We start from the raw sequence: 21252 nt of genomic DNA, 5'->3' as shown, positions 1-21252 counted from the left end.
AATGTGTTCAGAATACCCTTATTTATAATATGCATGAATTTTTTTGTATGGACAAAATAATATCCCTGGGAGGAGTCCCAAGAAACTAACATGTTGCCTGTCTATGTGTCTGTGTGTGTGTGTATGAGTGTGTGTAAGGGGGATGATAATTGGGGAGGTTGGGGGAGGGTCAAAGGATGGACTTTTTGTTTTTGAAATTTTGATCCATGTAAAAGTATTACCTATTTTAATATAAACGTAGTTTAAAATATAAACTATTGACTCTTGATTTGACATGCTCTCCTTAGATGGAAGTAACAGGAAAAAAATATGATAGTCTTATTACTTAAAAAATGGCTACCACTCTGTTCATGAGTGGGGGGAGGGGAGGGGGCAGCTGGCATGGGCGCCATTTCCAGTCATTTCCAAAGCACCTCATTGCTGATTCTCAGAGTCCAGCCTGTCAGCCTCTGCTCTGCCTTGCAGAGTAAAATGGCTAATCAGGTGAACAGTAATGTGGTAAGTTAAAACAATAGGAAGAACCAGTGGATCCTTCTAGTGTAACACACAGAACACTACAAGACACTGATAGAAATAGGCCTCCCACAGAACATGGCAGTGAGACTTGAGGAAATATTTCAGGTGGGATTGGTAGTTTATGCAGCTCTTGATGAAACAGCAATTGATGCTCTCAGGGAATTTTATGAAGTGTTGGGGACGATTAAGGTAGCATGTATAAAATCCACCCTCAGCGATGCCGGAGATATGCAACATGACCGCTAGGGCTGATGCAATAGCGGCTTAAGTTGCCCTCAGCCTTCTACGGAAGTGATAGCCGTTGGTGCCTAAGATTTGCGCCTAGAGTGCTAGCTTTACTACCTGCCTTCTACCCCAGCAACAATAGCCACCAATCCTGTGCTAGCCTTACATCTGCCATCCGCCCTAGCAACAGCAGCAGCCAATCCTAGACCGCCACCCGCCTTTGCACCACCAATCCTAGGCCACCACCCGTTCGTACTAGCCACTCCCTCTACCTTAGAGTATATATACCCTGCCTCTTCAATAAAGTTTTGCAGCTTGATCAGAAACCTGTCTTGCTGTCGTTCCTCGCGTCTCTTGTCCCATACCATTCCTCCCTCACAGGATTTGGAGCTTCCGTTGAACGTCCCGCCGGCCGGGACAAACTGGCGCCCAATGTGGGGCTCGAAGTTCTGTGAGAGACGGAACACCGCACTCAAGGAGAGAGAGGCCTCTCACACTCACCGCACCCGGGATCGCCGCGGGGAAGCGCGCTCGCGAGACAGATCCGTTCAGCAGTCGATCAGTGCCGGCGAAAGGAAAGAAGAAGAAGGAAAGAAAGCAACGAAAGGTAAGCCCCCACCCTCATCATGGGACAAGGAATTTCCCAACACGAATTATATGTTAGTCAAGTTAAGCAATCACTCAAGGCACGAGAAACACGAGTTAAGAAAAAAGATCTCACGCGCTTTTTTAATTTCCTGTTACAAACCTGCCCTTGGTTCCCTCGAGAAGGTACTATAGATCACCAGTGCTGGCTAAGAGTTGGAGATTGTTTAAAAGATTATTTTCGAACCTTTGGTCCTGAAAAGGTCCCGGTTACTGCCTTTTCTTATTGGAACCTAATTAATGAAATTCTGAAAGTCCACTCTTCAGCTCCAGACGTTCAAAACCTCTGTAAATTAGGAGAGGAAGCTTTAAGAGAGCACTCTTGCCCTGCTTCAGCATGTGGCTCAGTAATTATTAACATGCCTGAATATCCCTTAAACGAAAATTCTGACAGGGATAGGCCAAATACCCCAACCAGTCAAGTCAGTTTGTCGCCCGATCAGCATGAAATCGAACCAAAGGCTAAAATTTCTCCCTCTTTGGAGGAACCGGAGGTTAGAATTTCTCCCTCTTTAGAAAATAACTCCCTTCCTCCGTTTCGGCCACCCCCTTACGCACCCGATTTTCTCAAACCATATTCTCATTCTTATCCAGTCACGCCCTTATCTCAGTTTCGCGCTTTAGAAGAAGCCACAGAAAATCTCCGGCTACACGCCGATAATTTTAGAGAAACTTTTAAACAGGAGCAGCAGCATACCGCCGATCTGCTCGCCGACCTCCGGTCGGCAACTCAAAGCATTGCAGCCCTTTCGCTTCCAGAAAATGCCCGCTCATCACGCCTCCATTGTACTCGCCGCGCCTATGCTTTTCCGGTTACGCGTAGTCAGACTCGAGATTCTCAAAATGGCGTCGCCGGCTCCCAAAATGGCGCCGCCGGTTCTCAACATGGTGTCGCCGGCTCCAAAAATGGCGATTCTGGTAGCGATAGCGAGGAGAGTAATAAATTAGATTCCCCCGACTCTAGCGAAGGAGAGCAGGAGGAAGCTAGTTCCACCTCAACAGCTAAATATAAAAAACTTAGTCTAACATATCTAGAGAAATTAAAAAAGGCAGTGAGTGATTATGGCGCTACCGCTCCCTTCACGCTCGCCCTGCTGGAAAGCCTTAATGAAAAGGAACTTATTCCTAACGATTGGTTCCAGCTAGCCAGAGCTGCCTTGTCTGGCGGTGATTTCCTGTTATGGAAATCTGATTATGAGGAGCATTGTAAAAAATATGCCACCCGCAATGCCCGTAAGGCCACTTCTAAAACTTGGACCTTAAATAAATTTTTAGGTCAAAGTCCCTACCATCAAAGTGATAAGCAGGCTCAATTCCCCCCAGGTCTCTTAGCGCAAATACAAATGGCCGCGCTTAGAGCATGGAAAAAACTTCCGCAAAAGGGCGCCGCCACTGCCTCTCTTGCTAAATTAAGACAGGGGCCTGATGAGCCATATACCGATTTCCTTAGCCGCCTGCAAAACATGGCTGAGCGCTTATTTGGGGCTAGCAAAAACGAAAGTGATTTTATTAAACACCTGGCCTATGAGAATGCTAACACTGCCTGCCAAGCAGCAATCCGTCCCTTTCGTAATACTAATCTTAATAATTATATAAAGCTCTGTTCTGGCATCAGGCCCACTCAAACCCTTGGAATAGCTATTGGCGCCGCTCTTCAAAATTTTGCAGCGCAGCACAAAAATTTCGCGGCACAAGCAAGGTCTCCAACATGCTATAATTGTAAGCAACCTGGCCATTTCTCAAGCTAGTTTGCAAACAGGCGAAGCTTCGAAGCATGTTATTTCTCATTTACTACACTGCTTCGCTATTTTAGGCCAACCTAAAATCATTAAAACAGACAATGGGCCTGGATATACTGGAAAAAATTTTCAAACCTTCTGTCAACAATTACAAATTAAGCATATCACGGGAATACCGTATAACCCCCAGGGGCAAGGAATGGTAGAACGAGCACATCGCACCTTAAAAAATGCCCTGTGCCGTTTAGCCGAAAGTACTCTCAATCTCACCAAACAACGACCTCGAGACCTTTTACATCAGGCTCTTTTTGTTCTTAACTTCCTAACTCTGGATGATGAAGGACAATCTGCAGCTGACAGACATTGGCATCCCAAAACGCAAACGCAACAAGCCACTGTTATGTGGCGTGACCCCTTAACATCAGAATGGAATGGGCCTGACCCCGTGATTATTTGGGGATGAGGCTCTGCTTGCATATACGATCAAAAAAGGGAAGGCCCTCGCTGGCTTCCAGAACGGCTGATAAAACATATTAATTCTTCATTGCGGAAACAAACCCCTGAAACACTTCCTTCCCCTCCTCTTAATAATAACCTTTCCAGGGTAGAAGCCTCTCCCTGAGAAAAATGTCTTTCTTTTCTCTTCCAGTGCATCAATAACTCCTGCTATAACCCATCCGGAGACGACCAGCCCGCACACAACCGGAAGTGGAAAGAAATCCTGCTTACAGGTTTATTCCATCACTAATCACATGAATTACCACTTGAATTACTATTGGCTTTTCTTAATTGGTCTTCTGGCTTTGCTGTTTGCAGCCGGATTAGCAACCGTTGCCCCAAAAGATTGGAATCCGTTAGAAAGATCCCTGCTTGCTATAGCATATTTGTGCGTTGTAGGGTGTATTACTTTGCTAGCTTGTCTCCCTTAACAGGGAAGAACCTATAGCCTCTATTAGTATGGCTTTGTTATGCCTACTGCCATTTAAAGTTGCCGCCTTATATTTTCTCCTGCAAAGTGTGCATGCCACCTTCAGCAACTCCAACCCCCATCAACCTTGGAAATGGACCTTGGCACGATGGGAAGATTCCACAGTTATACAAACCCAAGTTACAGCAGGGCGACCTTCCTTTCTTGTCAACGCAACTGATCTATTTCCCACTCCTTCCGTATGCCCCACTGGTTGGAATCAAGCCCAATATTACATGTGCCCATCCTCAAACCCCGGAAAACCGTACTGTAATGCTCCCAACCAATACTACTGTGCATATTGGGGATGTGAAACATTAGCCACTCATTGGAAGCCTTACGCCACTGATCATTACCTAACTCTAAAATGGGCCCCCTTGAACTGCAAACCACCTGAAGAACCCATTACCTGGGGTATCTATGGAAGTCATCACCACATTGCACCTACAGGTAGCTGCTCACATTTAAATCTCACCGTGCAGCTCCCTGCTGATCCCTCTTGGCTCCTCGGTCGAACTTGGGGCTTTAAGATTTACATGAAAGGGACCGACCCAGGAAGCCTTATTCTAATAAAGAAGGAAGCAGTACAGCAAAAACCTTCTGCCATTGGACCAAATATAGAACCCACGCCTCCAGCTACCCCTCCTATCCCGAGCACGCCAAGCAAAAATCTTTCCAAAATTCACCCCACTACTCCCCCTTTTATTAGCATCCCAATATTATCGCCCTCAAGCCCGTCCATATCATTTGACAGCCCGCTTTGGCCACTACTCCAAGCCACCTTTCTCTCTCTAAACTCCTCCCAGCCTAATTTTACTCGTAGTTGTTGGCTGTGTTTCTCTGCCAAGCCTCCTTATTATGATGCTATAGCTCTTAATGTTACAGTTAATACTTCTAATGAAGACAATCCTTCCCAATGCCCTTGGAATGCAAGAAAAATCGGTCTCACTATGCAATCCGTTCTTCACTCTGGGCATTGTATTGGTAATATTTCTGCCTCCTTAAAAACAGTCTGTGCACAGTCGTTCTTTCCATCGCCTGGTAAATTCTATATCCCCCCAACAGGGGCAAAATGGCTGTGCTCTTCTACGGGGCTTACTCCTTGCGTATCAGCAAAAGCCCTAACTGAAACAGGGGAAATGTGCCTCTTAGTGGCTGTGTTACCCCATGTCCTCTTTCATACAGAGGAAGACCTTTATCACCACTTGGTCGCGCAATCTCCAGCCACGCTGAGAAAGAAAAGAGAACTTGTTACGGTTGTTACTATTGCTTCTCTTTTAGGTATTACTGGCCTAGGCACCGGAATTGCCTCTATCGTTCTCCAAAACCAAGGCTTCTCCCACCTAAGAGCTGCTATAGACGAAGATTTAGCCCACATTTAAACCTCCATTACCCATCTTGAAAAATCCCTTACGTCCCTATCGGAGGTTGTTCTCCAGAACAGGAGAGGCTTAGATCTGCTTTTCCTTAAGCAAGGAGGGCTTTGTGCTGTGCTAGGTGAGGAATGTTGCTTTTACGCTGACCATTCTGGCATAGTTAAGGATTCCATGACCAAACTTAGGGAAGGAATTGAAAATCGCAAACGTGAGCAAGAAGCCCAAGGGGGTATCTCCTGGGGGCTTAATGGAATCCTCCCTTACCTCCTCCCTATACTAGGCCCCTTAATAACCATAATCCTTATAATATCTTTTGCTCCTTGGGCCATAAAAAGAATAATACAGCTAGTTAAGGATCAACTTGACTCTGCCCTAAGCAAGCCTATTCAAGTGCATTATCACCGGCTTCACCTCGCTGACCAGGGTTTGGATCCAGATCATCTGACTGCTACCCACCCTTACGGGTAAGAAACCCCCTCCTACGGGAGCAGCATATAACTCGAAAATATGCTTCTAGCGTATGCTATGATTGGTACCGCTGGGTGCAAGGCAAAGCACTGCAAAGGAGGGCCAAAGCAATTAAAGGCCATTTTCGAGCTCCTTGAGAAATATGCCTCATTTGCATAGGGGTTTTGCTCTGCCAAAAACTCCCCTCCCCAGAAAAACAGAGCCACAAACAACTTGGGGAATGAGGCCTCTATTTCCCCCAGCAGGTTAATGCCAAAAGAGTGCTCGATCAGCATTCTTCCTCCATCCTTTTGAAAAACAAAGGGAGGAGATGTTGGGGACGATTAAGGTAGCATGTATAAAATCCACCCTCAGCGATGCCGGAGATATGCAACATGACCGCTAGGGCTGATGCAATAGCGGCTTAAGTTGCCCTCAGCCTTCTACGGAAGTGATAGCCGATCGCGCCTAAGATTTGCACCTAGAGTGCTAGCTTTACTACCTGCCTTCTACCCCAGCAACAGTAGCCACCAATCCTGTGCTAGCCTTACATCTGCCATCCGCCCTAGCAACAGCAGCAGCCAATCCTAGACTGCCACCCGCTTTTGCAGCCACCAATCCTAGGCCACCACCCGTTCGTACTAGCCACTCCCTCTACCTTAGAGTATATATACCCTGCCTCTTCAATAAAGTTTTGCAGCTTGATCAGAAACCTGTCTTGCTGTCATTCCTCGTGTCTCTTGTCCCATACCATTCCTCCCTCACAGGATTTGGAGCTTCCGTTGAACGTCCCGCCGGCCGGGACAAAGAAGGAGCTCAGGGAATTTTATGAAGAAGGATCTCTGTCTGTACTACAACCAGTTCAAGGAAAGTGACTTATCACATGTTCAGAACAAAAGGGTATTTTTATGTGGAGTTTTGAAGACCTCCAGGCAAAAGGAGAAAGTGGAGCAAGGTACAAGTGTCCACAAGGGGATCTGAAGAAGCAACCATCAAGGACTGGTTATACTCTGGATGTAACCACAGGACAGAGAAAGTAAGGTGGTCCTCCACCAGACAGTGTGTTCTCTGGTGTGCAACCCGGAATTAGGACAGAGGTCTTCACAGGTAAGAGACCAAGAGATTTATACTAGGGTAAGTTGGTGGGCTTTTTGTGGTCATTTGGTCCCAATTGGGATCTATATATTATGGTGGATCCACCATCTGGTCAGAAGAGAAGGTATGCATTCATCACCCTCTTTGGTAAGGAAGCTGAACAGGAAGCTGTTAAACTTGAGACAGCTATGAAATTCACCTGGTAAACACGTTGGAGTGTGTATATCTATGGCAAACAACAGGCTTTTTGTTGAGTCAGTTCCAAAGAATAATACTAAAAGCATCTGGAACAATCCAATTAAGTAATGGGGGGACACTTCAATAGCCCCCCTCATTCCACCCCTCTAAGACCTGGATTCATCATGATTCTGGAAAAGGGCTGAATTAAAGCTGTCAGAGAGTAACTATTCAGGTGAAAGAGATAATAGCCTAAAGTGCATATCTTTAAATGCTCTATACTGGGACTGACAAAATTGGGGGCTGGGGAAAGGACTTGAAAAGAGATTTTTTTTTATTTTTTTAAAATAACTATTCTAAGTAGCTCTTTACAGAAAGCCTCAGATATTTGCAACTGGCCTCTGGACCCAGGCAACAGAAAGCTAAGATAGGGCTGACAGACAAAGCAATGAATCTATTGAGGGATACAATACCCTAAAGGGCATAACTTCCACAAGAAAAGGGGGTGTGTTCCAGCTCAAGTGGCAGTTCTCCTTCAAAGAACTCAGATCCCAGGGGCTGGAAAACAGAAACCAGATTTAGTCACCCATGCCCCTGGCAGGGATAGATTCTGTGGACAATTAAAGACACCTATGGCACCTCTTTACACTGGTGGGGAGCTGTGGGCTGACAAGCACCACCTGCTGGACAGGAAAAGAAAAGCACAGGGTCAAGAGGCTTCACAGGGGGATCTCATTCTCAGGGAAACTCCATACCCTCCTCCTAAGACTTGGGATTCTCTGGACTGGGAAAACCTGATTGGGGTTGACTGTACCTGGGGAGACCCTCTCACAAAAAGGTTACATAGAGGCAGGGCAAGAACCACAAAAACAAGAGGTGAAAAATTCTGATCAAATAAAAAGAAGCTAGGTTAGAGGTCTAGAATAACTTGAACTGAACACCAAAGGATAGAGGACATAGCCAACCAACAAGAGAACCTTAGGTAAAAGAGTGAAAACAAGCTCCAGAATAAACTAATCAAGAAGATCAGCTGCATAGACAGCTTAAAATAACAAGCCATACTAGGAAATATGAAAATATGGACCAGTAAAAGGAACAGTTCAACTGAGATACAGGAATTGAAACAACCAATTAAAGATGTTCAAACAAATCCCCTAAACCAAATCAATAAGCTGAAGGAAAATGTGGCAAAAGAGATGACAGATATAGAGAAGACACTGGATGACCATAAAGAAGAATTCATAAGAATTCATAAGCTTAAAGAAGAACTTATGGGAATGAAAAGCACAATAGAAGAGATGAAAAACACAATAGAGGTATACATCAGATTTAAACAGGCAGAAGAAGGGATCAGTGAACTGGAAGACAGTATATTTGAAATCATACACAGAGAAGAACAGACAGGGAAAAGAATGGAAAAATACAAGCAGAGTCTCAGGAAGCTGAATGACAACATGAAGCACACAAATATACATGTCATGGGTGTCCGAGAAGTAGAAGAGAAGGAAAAAGGGGCAGAAAGAATAATAGAAGAAATAATCAAAGAAAATTTCCCAACCCTTATGAAAGACATAAAACCACAGATTCAAGAAGTACAGTGTATCCCAAACAGAATAGATCCCAATAGACATACTCCAGACATCTTACTGATCAGATTGTCCAATGTCAAAGAAAAAGAGAATTCTGAAAGCAGCAAGAGAAAAGTGATCCATCACATACAAGGGAAGCTTGAAAAGAGTATGTACACATTTCTGCACAGAAACCATGAAGCCAAGAAGGCAATGGTATGATATACATAAGATATTGAAAGAGAAAAACTGCCAACCAAGAAATCTGTATCTGGCAAAACTGTCCTTCAAAAGTGGGGGAAGGCAGAAGGTAGAGGGCAAGGGACCAGATCACATAGGCCTACTGCTCGGAATGAGACAGGAGTGAAAAGATCTCGCTGCTACTAAAAAAACGATCATGCTAGCTGTTGAATTAAGAATAGAATGTAAGAGGACTCGGGCAAGATGGCGGCATAGAGAGGAGTGGAAGCTAAGTAGTCCCCTGGAACAACTATAAAAAACCAGAAACAACTAGTAAATAATCCAGAATAACTGCGGGGGGACAAATGAGACCATCCATTCATCATGCACCAACCTGAATTGGGAGGAATGCCTGAGAACACAGCATAAAATCTGTAAGTAAAACCTGCGGAACCAGGTCAGGAGACCCCCTCCCCCATAGCCTGAGCTGCGGAGCCACGTGGTGCCACAGAGAAGCTCTCTCCCAGCAAGCGAATACAGCTTAGCTGAGCTCCAACTGGGGTTTTAAGTAGCGAGTGTGAACTGCTCACTACAGGTATGCAGCCCCAAAAAACAGACAGAGGCTTTGGGTGACGACTGAACTGGGAGAGCCGGAGGGATGCCTTGGACTGGGTCTGAAGGGGACTATCTGTTTCTTTTTTTGGCTCAGTGGAGAAAGCCCCAGTCATTTTCAGTTTCCAGGGCTGTGACTCTGGGAAGGGTGGAGACACCACAAGCAGAGAGCAAGACCATTGAAATGCTAATGACCTCCACCTGAGGGGTCTGTCTTCTCTAGGAGGAAAGGGGTGGGGCCCTTTCCATTCAGAACCAGACCCCAGAGCCTGGGGGAACACGGCCATTCCTCCTCACACCAGGCAAGAATTATAGGCTAACAGGCGTCACCTGCTGGGCAGAAAAGCACAGTGACCCGAGGCATCAGAGGGTGGAGCAATTTTCTAAGATACACCCGCAGGGAAACCAGATACTGAATATTTCTTCCCTCTGGGACCTGAGCCTGTTCTGGTCTGGGAAAACCTGATTTGGATAACCAAGGAAACCATGCCTAGACAACAGAAAATTACAACCTACACTAAGAAAAACAAAGTTATGGCCCAGTCAAAGGAACAAATGTACACTTCAACTGAGATACAAGAATTTAAACAACTAATGCTAAATCAATTCAAAAAGTTTAGAGAAGATATTGCAAAAGAGATAGAGGCTGTAAAGGAAGCACTGGACATGTATACGGCAGAAATCAAAAGTTCAAAAAACCTACTAGTAAATCTATGGAAATGAAAGGCACAACACAAGAGACAAAAGACACAATGGAAACATACAACAGCAGATCTCAAGAGGCAGAAGAAAACACTCAGGAACTGGAGAACAAAACACCTGAAAGCCTACATGCAAAGGAGCAGATGGAGAAAAGAATGAAAAAATATGAGCAACGTCTCCGGGAACTCAAGGATGAAACAAAGTACAATAATGTACGTATCATTGGTGTCCCAGGAGAAGAGAAGGGAAAGGGGGCAGAAGCAATAATAGAGGAAATAATTAATGAAAATTTCCCATCTCTTATGAAAGACATAAAATTACAGATCCAAGAAGCGCAGCATACTCCAAACAGAAGAGATATGAAGAGGCCTACGCCAAGACACTTAATAATCGGATTATCAAATGTCAAAGACAAAGAGAGAATCCTGAAAGCAGCAAGAGAAAAGCAATCCATTACATACAAAGGAAGTTTAATAAGACTATGTGTGGATCTCTCAGCAGAAACCATGGAGGCAAGAAGGAAGTGGTGTGATATATTTAAGATACTGAAAGAGAAAAACCACCAACCAAGAATCCTGTATCCAGCAAAGCTGTCCTTCAAATATGAGGGAGAGCTCAAAATATTTTCTGACAAACAGACGAGAGACTTTGTGAAAAAGACACCTGCCCTACAGGAAATACTAAAGGGAGCACTACAGGGTGATAGAAGACAGGAGTGTGTGGTTTGGAACACAATTTTGGGAGATGGTAGCACAACAATGTAAGTACACTGAACAAAGGTAACTATGAATATGGTTGAGAGAGAAAGATGGGGAGCATGTGAGACACCACAAGAAAGGAGGAAAAATAACGACTGGGACTGTGTAACTTGGTGAAATCTAGAGTATTCAAGAATTGTGATAAAATGTACAAATATGTTCTTTTACGAGGGAGAACAAGCAAATGTCAACCTTGCAAGGTGTTAAAAATGGGGAGGCATTGGGGGAGGGATGCAATCAGCATAAACTAGAGACTGTAACTAATAGAATCATTGTATTATGCTTCCTTTAATGTAACAAAGGTGATATACCAAGGTGAATGCAGATAAGAGGGGGGGATAGGGGAGGCATGTTAGACACTTGACATTGGTGGTATTGTCTGATTCTTTATTCTACTTTGATTTAAGGTTATTTTTCCTTTTGCTGCTTCCTAGCTGTCATTTTTTGTTTCTTCTTTCTTTTGCCTCTCTACCTTCTTTGACTCTCCCTCCTGCCTTGTGGAAGAAATGTAGATGCTCTTGCTTAGTATGAGCAGAATGTTCAATTAGGATGAACTTAAATGTTTGGAAATGAACAGGGGTGTTGGTAGCAAGATGTGAGAATAACTAACAGCGCCGAATGGTGTGTGAATGAGGTGGAAAGGGGAAGCTCAGAGTCACATATGTCACCAGAAGGAAAGTTGGAGGTCAAAAGATGGAAATGTATAAAACTGAATCCTATGGTGGGCAATGTCCATGATCAACTGTACAAATACTAGAAATCACTTCATGAACCAGAACAAATGTATGACAATACAATTAGAAGTTAATAATAGAGGGGCATATAGGGAAGAACTATATACCTATTACAAACTATATACTACAGTTAGTAGTATTTCAACATTTTTCCATAAACAGTAACAAACGTACTATATCAATACTAGGAGTCAACAATTGAGGGGGGTTGGTTAGGGATAGGGGATGTTTAGAGTTTCCTTTTCTTTTTTTCTTTTTTCATCTTTCACTTTATTTCTTGTCTGGAGTAATGAAAAGTTTCTAAAAATTGAACAAAAATTAAGTGTGATGGATGCACAGCTGTATGAGGGTACCCAGGGGCAACTGATTGTACACTTTGGATCTTTGGATAATTGTATGGTATCTGAACAATCTCAATAAAAATGAAAAAAAAAGTGGGGGAAAGATTAAAGTATTTTCAGAGAAACAGACATTGAGAGAGTTTGTGAATAAGAGACCTGCATTTTAAGAAATACTAAAGGGAGTACTACAAGCTTATAGGAAAAGATGGGAGAGAGAGGTTTGGAGAAGAGTGTAGAAATGAAGATTAGGAAGGGTAAAAGGAGAGAGATTAAAAAATAAAATAAAATATGACATATAAAATCCAAAAGACAAAATGGTAGAAGAAAGGACTGCCCTTACAGTAATAACACTAAATGTTAATATATTAAACTCCCCAATAAAAAGACATAGACTGGCAGAATAGATTAAAAAACAAGACCCATCTATATGCTGTCTACAAGAAACTCACTTTAGACACAAGGACAAATAAAACCAAAAGTGAAAGGTTAGAAAAAGATATTTCATGCAAACAACAACCAGAAAAAAGTGGAAGTAGCTATATTAATATCAGACAAATTAGATTTCAAATGTAAAACAATTAAAAGAGATAAAGAAGGACACCATATATTAATAAAAGGGTCAATTCATCAAGAAAACATAACAATCATAAATATTTATTCACCAAGCCATAGTGCCCCAAAATGCATGAGGCAAACAATGAGAACACTGAAAGGAGAAGTAGATAGCTCTACAGTAATAATTGGAGACTTTAATACACCACTCTCATCAATGGATAGAACATCTAGACAGAGGATCAATAAGGAAACGGAGATGTTGAATTGTATGATAAATGAACTAGACTTGACAGACATTTATGGAACACTACACCCCACAACAGCAAGATACATATTTTTCTCAAGTACTCATGGAACATTCTCTAGGATAGACCCCATTTGGGTCACAAAGCAAGTCTCAACAAATTTAACAATATTGATATTATAAAAAGCACTTTCTTGGATCATAATGGAATGAAGTTAGAAATAAATAACAGACAGAAAGTTGTAAAATTCACAAATATATGGAGGCTAAACAACACACTCTTAGAAAACCAGTGGGTTAAGGGAGATGGAATTAGTAAATGCCTTGAGGCAAATGACAATGAAAAGACAACATATCAAAACTTATGGGATGCAGCAAAGGCAGTGCTGAGAGGGAAATCTACTGCCCTAAACACCTATATTAAAAGAGAAGAAACAGCAGAAATTGAGGAATTTACTGTTCACCTGGAAGAACTAGAGAAAGAACAGCAAACTAACTAACCCCAAAGCAAAGAGAAGGAAAGAAATAACAAAGATTAGAACAGAAATAAATGAAATTAAGACAGGAAAACAATAGAAAGAATCAACAAAACCAGAAGTTGGATCTTTGAGAAAATCAATAAAATTGACAGACCCTTAGCTAGGCTAACAAAAAAAATAAATAAATAAGAGAGTGGGTGTAAATAAATACAATCAGAGATGGGAAAGGAGACATAACTACTGACCCTGCAGAAATAAAGGAGATAATGAGAAGATACTAGGAGTAACTATATGCAAATAAGCTAGACAACTTAGATGAAATGGACAACTTCCTAGAAAAGCATAAACAACCAACAATGACTCAAGAAAAAATAGATGACCTCAACAAACCAATCACAAGTAAAGAGATTGAGTCAGTCCTCAAAAAGCTCCCAGAAAAGAAAAGCCCAGGACCAGATGGCTTCACATATGAATTCTATCAATCATTCAAGAAAGAATTAGTACCAATCCTGCTCAAACTCTTCAAAAAAAGAGGAGGAAAAGCTACCTAACTCATTCTATGGAGCCAACATCACCCTAATATCAAAGCCAGACAAAGATACTACAAAAAAAGAAAATTATAGACCAATCTCTTAATGAATATAGATGCAAAAATCCTCACCAAAATACTCACAAATCAAATCCAGCAGCACATTAAAAGAATTATACACCATGACCAGGTGGGATTTATTCCAGGTATGCAAGGGTGGTTCAACACAAGACAATCAATTAATGTAACAGAGCACATCAATAAATCAAAGTGGAAGAACCACATGATCATCTTGATCAATGCAGAAAAGGCATTTGAAAAAATTCAACATCTTTCTTAATGAAAACACTTCAGAGAATAGGAATAGATTGGCACTTTCTCCATACGATAAAGGCAATATATGAAAAACCCACAGCTAACATCATACTCAATGGAGAAAGACTGAAAGCTTTCCCTCTAAGATCAGGAACAAGACAGGGATGCCCACTGTCACCATTGTTTTCAACATTGTGCTGGAAGTTCTAGCTAAAGCAATTAGGCAAGAAAAAAGAATAAAAGGCATCCAAACTAGAGAGTAATAAGTAAAACTTTCACTGTTTGCAGATGACATGATTGTATATGTAGAAAATCCAGAAAAATCTACAGCAAAGCTAACAGAACTAATCAGTGAATACAGCAAAGTGGCAGGCCAGAAGATCAACATGCAAAAACCTGTAGTGTTCCAATACACAAGTAATGTGCCACAGGAGGAGGAAATCAAGAAAAAAAATTCCATTTACAATAGCAACCAAAAGAATCAAATATTAAGGAATAAACTTAGCCAAGGCCATAAAAAATCTACACAGAGAAAACTACAAGAAACTGCCAAAAGAAATCAAACAGGACCTTAAAAAAATGGAAGAATACACCATATTCATGGATTGGAAGACTAAGTATAGTTAAGATGTCAATTCTACCTAAACTGATTTACAGATTCAATGCAATGCCAATTAAAATCCCAACAACTTACTTGGCAGACATAGAAAAACCAACAACCAAATTTATTTGGAAGGGCAAGTTGCCCCAAATAGCCAAAAATAACTTGAGAAAGAGGAACAAAGTGGGAGGTCTCATATTACCTGACTTTGAAACATATTGCAAAGCTGCAGTGGTCAAAACAGCATGGTACTTGCATAAGGATAGATATACTGACCAACGGAATCAAATTGAGTGTTCAGAAATAGACCCTCACATCTATGGACAATTGATCTCTGATAAGGCAGTCAAACCAAAGCAACTGGGACTGAGTGGCCTCTTCAATAAATGGTGTTTGGAAAACTGGATATCCATATCCAAAAGAACGAAAGAGGACTCCCAACTCACACCTTATGCAAAAATTAACTCGAAATGGAACAAAGACCTAAATATTAGTGCTAAGACCATAAGACCCTTAGAAGAAAATGTAAGGTAATATCTTAAAGATCTTGTGATAGGACGTGGTTTCCTAGACCTTACACCCAAAGCACTAGCAACCAAATAACAAATAGACAAATGGAATCTCCTCAAAATTAAACACTTTTGTACATCAAAGGACTTTGTCAAAAAAAGTAAAAAGGCAGCCAACACAATGGAAGACAATATTTGGAAACCACATATCAAATAAGGGTTTAATATCCCAAATATAAAAAGGAATCCTACAACTCAACAACAGAAAAGACAAACAACCCAATTAAAAAACGGGCAAAAGACATGGAGAGACACTTTTCTGAAGAGGAAATACAAATGGCTCAAAGACATATGAAAAAAGGCTCAACTTCACTGGCTATTAGGGAAATGCAAATCAAAACCACAATGAGATATCATCTCATGACTACTAGAATGGCCATTATCCAAAAATCAGAAAATTACAAGTGCTGAAGAGGATATGGAGAAAGAGGAACACTTATTCACTGTTGGTGGGAATGGAGATTGGTGCAGCCACTCTGAAGGCAGTGTGGTGGTTCCTCGAGAAGCTAAGTATAGATTTGCCATATGATCCAGCAATTCCATTACTAGGTATATACTCAGAGGAACTGAAGCTAAGACATGAACAGACATTTGTAAACTGATGTTTATAGTGACATTATTCATGATTCCCAAGATATGGAAACAGCCCAACTGTCCATAAATGGATGAGTGGATAAACAAACTGTGTTATATACACATGATGGAATATTATGCAGTTGTAAGATGGAACAATGTCACAGAACATATAACACTGTGGATGAACCTTGAAGATCTTATGTTGAGCGAAGTTAACCAGAAACAAAAGGACAAATGCTATATGGTCTCACTAATATGAACTAACATTAATGAGCAAACTTTGAGAGTTAAAAGCTGAGAACACAGGCTATCAAGAGAAAGAAAGAAGGTAGAGATTAGACATTTGATTCTGAAGTAGTATAGAATGTTCAACAGGATTGATTGTACAGATCCAGAAATGGATAGAATAATACTATGTGATGGTAGCACAATATTATAAATACACTGAACAAAGATGTCTGTTAGTAAAGCTGAAAGAGGTGGTCTAGGAGCATGTATGACAGCAGAGGTGAAGATAGATGATAGAGACTAGAACTGTGTAACTTCGTGAAAACTAAAGTGGTCAGTGATTGTAACTAAATGTACAAATATAAAAATGTTTTTACATGTGGGAGATCAAATGAATATCAACCTTGAAAAGTGTTGAAGGAGGTATGGTATTGGGGGGAAAGTATAATCAAGGCAAACTGGAGTCTGTGGCTAACAGTAAATTGTAATATGCTTCCATTTAGTGTAACAAAGGCAATATACCATAGCTAGATGTGTATATAATGGGGATATAAAAAAGGGATATGGGATTCTTGGCAGCTGTCTGACCTCATTATTATACTATATTATATGGTATTTTATTTTTTATTATCTTTTTTATAATTCTTAAAAAATGTTTTCTCACGGTTATGAATATGTTCAAGTGTTGATTGTGGTGATAAACGTGCAAGTATATGATGATACTATGAATACTTGTACACTATGGATGATTGCATGGTATGTGAATATATCTTTATAAAATTGTAAGAAAAAATATAAATAGGGATAAAGTGCTGGAGAAAACATGGGGAGGGGGATGTACCTATTTATTGTTGGTGGGGAAGTAGAATGGTGTAGCCTATCTAGAGGACAATGTGGTGGTTCCACAAGAACCTAAGTGGGTGCCATAAGGTCCTGCAACCTCATTAAGGGGTATATACTTGGAAGATCTGGGAGGGACATGAGTGGACATTTGTACACTGGTGTTTATGGAGGCAGTATTCATGATTTCCAATGGGTGGGGGTGGCCTAAGAGTACATCAACTGATGAACAGAATTGTGAACTGTGGTATATGCATACAATGGAATATTGAGCAACAGAGAAGGAGTGAAGCTGTGAAACATGCAACAAAGTGATGGATCCTGTAAACAGCATTTTGAGTGAAGTACACCAGAAACAAAAAGACAAATATTGTAACACCTCACCAATATGGACTAACTACAATGTGTAAACTCTGAGAATTGAATCTTAGAGCACAGCTTATCAGGGGAATGCTTCTTTTAATGGTCCCTAGATTGCAAGCTGTTACAGCAGCCACATCTATTCCTGAATTGTAATGGCTATCTCCAAAGTCTGAGATGCTGATTTCTTTGTGTATAACCTGGTTGGTCTCTGGAACTTTGGGTATCTGTGTGCCACGTGAAACTCAGAGCTAGACCTTGGCAGCTATGAATGTCAGTATTAGTGCATACGGCAACTGTTAAAAAAGCTGAAAGAGAGTCCAGACTTCAATTAGAGAGATGAATAAAGCAGATAGGATCTGATTAGGACTACAGCAAATCAGGCCAAAGGGTAAAGGACGATATTAATTGTGCTTTATAACTTCAACTTCTGTGTGAGACCAAGGGAAGAGACGTTTATTTGGTACAGGATATATATCTTTTACAGCACACTGAATAATTTAACTTATATGGTCAATTTCTTTAAACACCATAATTACATGGAACTTTGAATAGGAAGTGAGATCTGGTGGGGTTGTACAAGTTAGTGTGAAATAGCAATACATTCCAATGTAATTTGGTCAGAGAATAAAAATATATTTGTATGGCCCCCTTGAGGAACAGAGGGAAAATGAAGAAATGTTGGACGTCCCCACCCTGGGTTATAACTGATATTCTCATAAACATTGGGGACTGATGGTGTGGTATGCCAAGCCCTCTATCTTGGGGCTTGCCCTTATGAAGCTTGTTACTGCAAAGGAGAGACTAAACCTGCATATAATTGTGCCTAAGATTTTCCCCCCGAGTACCTCTTTGTTGCTCAGATATGGCCCTCTCTCTAGCTAAGACAACTCAGCAGGTGAACTCATTGTCCTCCCCTCTATGTGGGACCTGACTCCCAGGGGTGTAAATCTCCCTAGCAATGCAGGATTTAACTCCTGGGGATGAGCCTGGATCTGGCATCATGGGATTGTGAAAATCTTCTTGATCAAAAGGGGGAAGTGAAATGAAACAACATAAAGTTTCAGTGGCTGAGAGATTTCAAATGGAGTTGAGAGTTCACTCCAAAGGGCATTCTTATGCAATATATCAATATCCCCTTTTAGTTTTTAGTGTATTGGAATAGCTAGAAGGAAATACCTGAAACTCAAACTGCAACCCAGTAGCCTTGATTTCTGAAGATGATTGTATAGCTATGTAGCTTACATGGTGTGATGGTGTGATTGTGAAAATCTTGTGGCTCACACTCCCTTTATCCAGTATATGGATGGGCGAGTAGAAAAATGGGGACAAAAACTAAATGAAAAATAGGGTGGGATGGGGGGATGGAATGATTTGGGAGTTCCTTTTTACTTTTATCTTTTATTCTTATTTTTATTCGTTTTGGTGTAAGGAAAATGTTCAAAAATTGATTGGGCTGGTGAATGCACAACTATATGATGGTACTGTGAAAAGTTGATTGTACACCATGGATGACTGTATGGTATGTGAATATACCTCAATAAAACTAAATTTAAAAAACAAAACAAACAAAAAAAAACAAAGCAAAGAAAAGTAAATGATTAATAGGGAAGGATGGGGTATGGGATGCTTTGGGTGTTCTTTTCTACTTTAACTTTATTCTAATTGTTTTTTGTGTGTGATAATGAAAATGTTCAAAACTTGATGGTGGTGATGAATGCACAACCATATTATGGTACTGTGAACAACTGATTGTACACTGTGGATGACTGTATGGTATTTGAATATATCTCAGTAAAATTGAATCATTAAAAAAAAAGTAAAATCATGGGAAAATATGGTTAGTGTTGAATGGGCTGACCCTGTGGAAAAACCAGATCCAGAAGTCATGGCTAGGATGAAAGTTTTATTTCTGAGAAATTTGGCTACTACAGTGACAGAAGAAATATTGGAGAAGTCATTTTCTGAATTTTGAAAACTTAAAAGAGTGAAAAAGTTGAAAGATTATGCATTTGTTCATTTTGAAGACAGAGGAGTAGCTGTAGATGAAATGAATGGCAAAGAAATGGTATGGGAAGAAATTGAAATAGTCTTAGCCAAGCCATTAGATGAGGAAAGAAAAGATTGCCAAGCTGTTGGGCAGGCCTTGAGAAGCTCTACATATGAAGATTATTACTATCAGCCTCCTCCTCACATGTCACCTCCAGTTAGAGGCTGGGGTTGTGGTGGGGGTAGGAGGGAGAGGTGGACATGGCAACCCTCCAGATAACAATGGCTATGGTGATTACAATGCTGATTACTATGGTGATGGGTATCACAACTTTCATGGAGGCCATGAAGATCCCTACTATGGCTATGATGATGGTTAGGCAGGAAGGGGAAAAGAAGGAGTAAGGGGAGGGTGAGGTACTACACTACCATCAAGGGGGCAGGCAGCACCACCTCCAAGGGGGTGGTGAGCACAACCTCCAAGAGGTAGAGCTGGCTATTATTAGAGGAGGGCACCTATAGACAACCAAGAGTCTCTCAGGGTAGCACAGGGGCTCCTGCACACAGCATAAGGGCTGTGGTTCCCATGGAGCTTTGGCAGTCATGGGAGCAATGTAGGAGGCAAGAGTAAGGCAGACTATTCTGGTGACTATGGTTACAGTAATGACAACCAGGAATTTTATCAGAATACTTATGGGCAACAGTGGTAATAGGCCAGAGAGGGCTTGAAAATGATATTGGCAGGATACCTTTGGCTCTAGATCTACATTATTTGTTTTTAATGGCTTAACCCTTTCATGTTAGCAACTTGCTGCCATTTGTATTGGGCTGAAGAGTCACTATCGTGTATGTACTCAAGTCTTTTCCTTTTTTTATAAGTGCTCTTGGACATTCCTTGGCTGGCAGAATTCCCTTATCCTGGGAGTGAAATCACATTCTAATTCACTAGAATAGCCTCTCTTTTACCAACTTGTTGAAGTTTTTTTTACTCTTTTTTTCTTCTAAGCCCACTGCCTTGTATTTTTAATAAGAGATTACATCACTGGTGGGACAAGTTCCTGCTTTCTTTTTCCTTCACTGAATTGACTGACACTAGTTTTAACTATTGAATCATATAACTTAAATTGACCCCAGAACATAAAATACCCTGAGAACAGAATTAAAATTAGCAGGAGCAAAAGGAAAGAGAAACACCAGATCCTAAAAGAAAGCAAGAGGTCCCACCAGCAACATCACAAACCCACTCCTCAAAATAGAGAACCAATCAGCAATAATGACCAACTTAAAATCCTCAATTTGAATGTTAAATGGCTAGTTACAATGTACCAAGTTCCTATCCCTTTTTCCCTTTATTTAACCCAATAAAAATCCCTCATCCCTCCAGCTCAGGAAAGTGGATCTGAGGATTTTCCTCCTGTCTCTTCTGGGCTAGGCTTTGCTAATAAACTTTCTCAAAATCCTGGTGTCACTGAATTGGCTTTTGTGTGCAATGGCAAGAACAAACACGAGTATTATCATTTTGGCAACCCAGATGGGGCAGAGGATTTAAAGACCCCTGCCTGAGGCTCCACGGTCCCTGCAGGATGAGGATTTCCAGCTGCTGACTGTACATGGACACTTATATCAATTAGTCTAGAGGCTATGACTGGGACTCACTCTCATTCCTGCTGGCATCATCAGCTCTATGGCACAGTTTGATTTTGAGAAGAGAAAAGTACTGGGAACAGATATTTTCTGGGTGAGTGACTTTATATACTATGCCTACTCTTTTGCCAATGTCTGTTAATTTGGTTTCTGGTTGTGGACTAGAACAGGAACTATTGATTAAGATTTTGTGTTTGAGGCCCACCTTAGTCAAGCCCCTCCTGTCTATTGGGTGCAGACA

General features: G+C 41.2%; 1 pseudogene; it reads left to right on the top strand.

The window, feature by feature from the left end:
• Positions 1-471: 471 nt before the first annotated feature.
• LOC119540779 lies at positions 472-19939 on the top strand (annotated as a pseudogene).
• Positions 19940-21252: the final 1313 nt, after the last annotated feature.

This window comes from Choloepus didactylus, chromosome 7, assembly GCF_015220235.1.
Source record: "Choloepus didactylus isolate mChoDid1 chromosome 7, mChoDid1.pri, whole genome shotgun sequence".
Lineage (NCBI taxonomy): Eukaryota > Metazoa > Chordata > Mammalia > Pilosa > Megalonychidae > Choloepus > Choloepus didactylus.
Note: the sequence above shows the minus strand (reverse complement) of the source record. Positions and strands in the feature narration are given on the sequence as shown.